The sequence below is a fragment of the Micromys minutus genome (assembly GCF_963924665.1).
Source record: "Micromys minutus genome assembly, chromosome: 2".
Taxonomy (NCBI): Eukaryota; Metazoa; Chordata; class Mammalia; order Rodentia; family Muridae; genus Micromys; species Micromys minutus.
In genome coordinates, this window is record NC_137971.1 from 57,702,826 (window position 1) to 57,709,351 (window position 6,526).

Sequence of the window (6,526 nt, forward strand, 5' to 3'; positions counted from 1 at the left end):
TCTTCTGACTTCTGTGGCTACTGTATGCACATGACTTATACAAATCATGTGGGTAAATACTCATACACATTTATAAATACAAAAACTGAACATGATGGTGTAAATCTGTAATCTCAGAGCTGGGAAGGCAGAGACAGGAGGATCCCCAAGGCTTGCTGATTAGCCAGTCTAGTCTAATTGGCAAGTTCCAGACCAATGAGAGACTTTGTCTGAAAAGGCAAAGCTGGGCACAGAAACAGACTTCTATAATCCCAGCACTCCTAATGCATGATAGGTGGCAGAAACAGGAAGTGTCAAAGCTCACAGAGCCAGCCGGAAGTCTATAGCAGAGAAATGACAGAGACGATGTCTCAAACAAGGCAGAACTTGAGACCAGACATCTGAGGTTGTGGTATGATTTCTGCACTCCTGTGATGGCATGTGTGTGGCCACACCCAGACATGAACACACACACACACACACACACATATACATACACAGATGTTTATGCACACACGGGAAGAAACACAAGGTTTTGGTTTTTGTTGTTATGTGGGGAGTGAGGCTCTTGTGAGGAGTAAGAAGCATCTAAGTTCACCCCAGCCTTTTCATGGATGTCAGCTACATGTGCAGCAGCCACTGAGCCCTGTATGTGATGATCTGTTCATCTGTGAGAAGGGATATTTCTGCCAGATTCCAAGATGGTTAACATCAGTGATGGTGCCAAGGACTATGGAGACTGCCTTGTCCTGGGACTCTGTCTGTTCATCCATCCATCCATCCATCTGTCCATCCATCTATTTTTTTTATTTTTAGTGTGTATATGTGTATACATGTGGGTGCATGTGTGTCATGGCATGGAATTCAGAGACAATCAGTTCTTGTGGGAGCCAGTTTTCTCCATCCTGTGGATCTCAGAGATGAAACTCGAATACTTGAGTCTTGGAAACAAGTGCTTTTATTCCCCCCAAGATGTTCTAACAGCCCCCAGGACTGGGTCTTGTTGAATGAGCAAGAGATTTCCAGGCAGAAGGTGGTGGGAAAGGACTTAAAAGCAGAGAAATAAAGGAACAAGAAGAGTTTATGGTCACTACAAAGAGACAGGCACCTCAGACCACAGGCAAAAAATCAGTACAAAAACAAGGCAAGCTAGACAGGCAACGGGAACATGGCTTAGGCTGCAAGGTGGCTGGAAGCTGATGTACCTGCATAGTTGTATTATAGTTGAGCCACTTGAAACTGGCCAGGATTATCACCAATCACGAGATGACCACATACTATCATTTGCTTGGTTACTATGTCATTTCCATATCATTTGAATTACGAAGTCACTTGCTGCTGTTTGGAACATTAGAATAGAACTAAAAGGGCCCACTAAGGACAAAGGGAAATGCTATGGTTTGAATGGGAAATTGCCCTGTAGACTCATACAGTGGAACTTTTGGCCCCAGGCTTGTGCTGTGTGGGAGACTGTAGCATCTTTGAATGAGCTTGAACCTCCTGTGGTTCCTTGTCTTGTTGCCATGACAAGTACCTGATGAATTTTCTCTTTTTTATTCAGCCTAGGACCCCAACCCATGGCATGGCACAGCCTTCACTTAGGGTGATCTCACTTCAGTTAACCTGATCTAGAAACTCCCTGACAGACAGACATACCCAGAACTTTGTCTCCTAGGTGATTTCAGACTGTCAAGTTGACAGACACTAGTAAGCTTCACAAGGCCTAGAGCCACATTCTGAGTCCATCTCAAGGTTTCTGTTTCTACAATGAGCAGCTACAGGCTCTCTCCTCTACAGGCCCAGCCGCTCTAGAGAGGCCTGCCAAGGAAACCTCAGAAAGTTACCTGGACCTTTGCTTCCTCTCTTCCTCTTAATTACAAACTGCCTCTTGCAAGTGGTCAGAAATACATAGCCCATCCCTTCAGGCCATTAGACTCAACCCTAAGAAGAGAAGACAGCAGAGTCTAGGACTAAGCATGAATTCTTAGCCCCTCTCTTCTTTTCTGGCATAGGGAGCAGCTATGGGGAGAAAGGATCTGGAGACCTAGGGAAAATACCTAGCCTTTTTCTTGAAGGAAGAAGACCTTACCTTGCTTGAGCGGAAGCTCCTAGGGCTTCCTATTGGGGGCCAAGCACAGGACCTGACCCCTACATGCACAAAGAGGGTACAGAAGCCAAGAAGGAGCAAAGTGGTTCTCCTCTTGCTTCTCTCTATACCCTGCAGATCCTTCTCCACACACCAGAAGAGCCTAAGCCCTATAGGGCCCAACAGCAGCTTCCATCTGTAAGACAAAGCCGAGCTTGAGAGAAGCCCACACAGCCAGGCTTATCCATGCATACTTATAGTTCCAGCACTCAAGAGACTCAGGGGGTTGCTGTAAGGTCAAGTTTAGGTTTGATTACATAGTGAGCACTAGGCCTGGCAAGATGATATAACAAGACCAGGTTTCAAAACTAAAACAAAAGAAACAAATAACTAATTCAAGATGGATGACTGTTGTGGTTCACACTTGTAATCCCAGAACTCAGGTTGAGGCAGGAGGATTGCTGTGAGTTTGAGAGATGCTTAGGCTACAGAGTGAGGCCCTGTCTCAGAGAAAGAGGAGAGAGAGAGAAAGCTGCATTCCCTGGGCTCATCCCCAGACAGCAGCCCAGATGGGCACTGAACCCTTTAAAGAGGTGCAGTGGTAAATTTCCACCTTGCTGTCTCCTGTTACTTAATTTAAAGGCAGAATGACTTTATCCTCTTGGGACCAACTCCTAGAGGCAGAAATTCCCCTGTAGCCTGTCTCCATGGCTGGCAAGGAGGACAGTTGAACGGATGTCTCTTGTCTCTGCGGCTCCTGCTGTGCTTGGCTGGTGCACTGATACCTACCTGCCCGCCTGTTTATGTTCCTTCGGGTTATGCTGATTTTAGGATTCCTGCCCAGTGCTGGCCCCTTGCTGGACACTTGTTCTGCAAGCATAGCAGACAGTATCTTTATCAGAGCATCTGTGAGTGCTTGCAGGAGACTGTTGGCATTCCCAGTGTACGAGGACTGGTGGGGAGTCCCTGGACCCTTACCAAATCCCAGCCAGATGTGCCTAGCTCTGCTCTGCTCTTGTGATCTCTGAAAGTACTAGAACATACTGTAAGAAAATTAACTGACCTGAGGACCCCATTTTTTGTGGCTAAGAGGGCATCATCATTCATACCAGGGTGAAATGCTTTAGTAGTGGCTTCTTTGGAGTCACCCACACTCCTATAATTTATTACCCATGCTCTATAAGGAAGCCAAATAAACTCAAAGGCTCACCAAGCTGGACTCTGGTTGACTCATATTTTGGTTTGTCCTTTTTATTCTATAAGGACAGGGCAGACAGTTGTTTACATCTCTCCAGGGAAAGAATTCCATAACTTCCCTCCACTGAAGGAGCTCACAAAGAGGCATAGGGGGTGGGGGGAAAGGGAAAAAAATACATTTGTATTGGTTACTTTTCTGTTGTATGGTAAAACACTGTGACCAAGGCAATTTAATGAAGAATTTGTTTTGGCTTCTGGGTCCAGAGGGGTAGGAGTCCATGATAGCAGTGTGAGAGAGAATTGGGGGCGGTACCATGTTTTGAAACCCCAAGGCCCCAACCACTAATGACTACTTCCTGCAGCAAGGCTATACCTCCCCAACCTCCCCAGACAGCACTGCCAACTGGGGACCTGGTGAACCAAGGACAGAGTCTATGGCAGATTCAGCACTCACTCAAACCACCCTAACCTGCTTCCAAATACTGCTACACTCTGAGGCGTCAGTGGTCAGGATTTCAGCACAGAAACTTGGGGCACACATGATGCATCTTGTGACATAGCCTTGTTGAGAATACCAGCCTCAGAAACCTAAGTGACAAACCAAAGGAACAATTCTGCTATGGGGAGGGTGGGAGAGGCTTCTCAGAGACAGAAGAGGAAGCAGGGACAGTTTTGTGTCAGAAGTGGCCACACATGATAGTGCTATTGTCCAAACCTGGGCTTTGATGGATGAGGATGTACCAAGCCACTAACTGGAATTTTTATCCACAGCTTAAGGGACAGCCAGCAGAGAAAGACATTGAACTCATGATCTTCCTCCCCAGTGCTGGGATTATTAAAATAAAATAAAATCTTTGGAAATATTTTTTGAGAATAGATCTTAAAATCGTTATGCTGTGGACTAAATACACCCAAATAACCCATGCTTCAGTGGCAAAATAAAAGGAAATTTCTCAGTCCTTAAGGAAATAAAATAAAGCATATAATGCTTTGTAAAATGAAGCTGAGGCAATATTTAGGGGAAACCACAGCACTAAGCATCTACATTAGAAAAGAAAGAAAGCAACATCTTACACATCGGTAGAAAATTAATTTTAAATAAGCAAGGTAGGAAGAGAAAATAATCTTATATTATACACAGGTCTTTTCTGTTCATGTCATTTGCCCATTTGGCTGAGCTGTTGATTTTCTTGTTATTGGGTATAAAGCATTCTTGGTACATTCTACCTAAAAATCCTTTATCTGATTGGTAATTTGCAAATATTTTCTTGTCTTCGGCTGTCTTTTTATTCTCTTTAATTTTGAGAATTTTGTTTTTACTGTGTGTGTGTGTGTGTGTGTGTGTGTGTGTGTGTGTGTGTGTGTGTTGTGTCCCACAGCATGCATGTGGAGGTCAAATGACAACTTTCGTGAGTCAATTTTTTTCCACCACGTGAGCCTTGGGGATTGAACTCAGGTCCTCAAGTTTAGCAGTAAGCACCTTTATCTGCAGAGCCATCTGGTCAGCCTTGATATTATTATAAATTGTACTATTAAATTTAATTTCTGAATATTACTGCCATAGAAATACAACAGCATGTTTACTTAAAGTCTGGTAATTGGCAAAATTCACTAATTGTTTCTAGTAACTTTGGTAGTTTTTTTTTCACATAGATTCTTGTCCGTGAAATTGCATCTGTCCCTTTTCAGTTGGGATGCCTGGTGTTTCTTTTCTTACTTTTCTCTGTATCCTGAACAAGGGTGACAGAAGTGATATCCTCCAGGACCTGGGGGCACTGTCCCTCATCTGCTGGCACCTGCTTTGTTTGCTGCTCAGTGGGTGTTCTTTCCATTCCTACTCTGCAGAAAGTTAACTACCAAACAGGTTGAGGTGTTTTTCTTTCTGTCCTCTGAGGTTCTGTCTGCATCCCTTCAGTGATGCACCTCCTTGTTTTCTGTGTTAGTGTGTTATGTGAGAGACATCGCTGAGAGATGATTTCAGATGAAAATCACCTGCTATCCAAGGTAGATGCTTCACTGTGCCCATGTTCTGTCATGTTTTTGGTTTTTAGATTTATTTTACTTTATTTATATAAGTACACTCTAGCTGTCTTCAGACAGACCAGAAGAGGGCATCAGATCCCATTATAGATGGTTGTGTACCACCTTGTGATTGCTGGGAATTAAACTCAGAACCTCTGGAAGAGCAGTCAGTGCCCTTGACCTCTGAGTCATCTCTCCAGCCCATGTTCAGTCTTTTTATATATATATAATTGCATTGTAAAAAAAGATTTTGGGTAGTCTTCTGGAAAAGGGTTGGCCTCCATCTTTGGCACCAAGAAAGACAAAGTCTTTTTAAAGACAAAGACTGTTCATTTTATTTCAAAACTGGAGCATATCGTCATGGAAACAGATGTTCTCTGTTGCACAATAAACCGACCTTTAGCCAGACCATTGCCCTCTTGAGCATTTAATGTAACCCTCAAAACTCTTCCCAGTCTGCTGATGGTTTGTGCTGTGCCGTGAGCAATGTGGAGAGGCAGGAGCACTATGATGAGTTCATTGAGGAAGTCTTCATTGAAATGGGAAAAAAAGTATGGGGTTGAAGAGATGAACTTCTGTGACAACCTAGGAGCCCACCTGGTGGGCAATTTGTAAGTAAAGCTTCCTGTGAGGAGGATGGGGAGAAAGCTGTGATCATCTTGAATAACCGCTGGGTTAAATGGGCAGCTAATCCATGCAGAGCAGTCCCCAGTAACTGACTTCAGGGAAGCCTGCCACAAGTACAAAATGGGGAAGTGCACAAGAAGGGGCTTCTGCAACTTCATGCATCTGAACTCAATCTCAAGAGAGCTGCAGCCAATTTCAAGAGAGCTGCGACAGGAGCTGATGGGTGCACAAGCATAGATCCAGGTCCTGATCCAGGGAATGGCATTTTGATCCAGAGTCCTTGGGCCCCGTTGGTGGAGGAGTAGGGGGAGGTGGTAGAGCCTGGGAGACGGTGGGGGTGTGAGGAGGCAGTCAAGAGACCTGGAGAGATCTGGGGGATTCTGAGCAGAGCCCTTTTTGTCTGCTAGACAGTGTTTTACCTGATTGACAAGCCAGTTCATAATGGGATATTAAAAAAAAAACAACAACAACAAAAACAAAGATGGGTTTCTGAATAAAATTTTTAGTGATACAGTAAAAAAAGGATTTTGGATTTTAAAAGATTTATTTATTTTTTATTTGTATATGTATGAGTGGCTTGCCTGATTTATATATGAACACTCTGTGAAACCTGGT

At 44.0% G+C, this 6,526-nt stretch overlaps 1 pseudogene across 1 annotated transcript in view; it reads left to right on the forward strand.

The window, feature by feature from the left end:
* Positions 1-6,254, forward strand: part of LOC308417610 (splicing factor U2AF 35 kDa subunit-like) — a 29,604-nt pseudogene extending 23,350 nt beyond the window's left edge. Inside the window, exon 2 of the transcript in view lies at positions 5,556-6,254. The product of the transcript in view is annotated as a splicing factor U2AF 35 kDa subunit-like (transcript). The remainder of the gene's footprint in view (positions 1-5,555) is intronic.
* Positions 6,255-6,526: the final 272 nt, after the last annotated feature.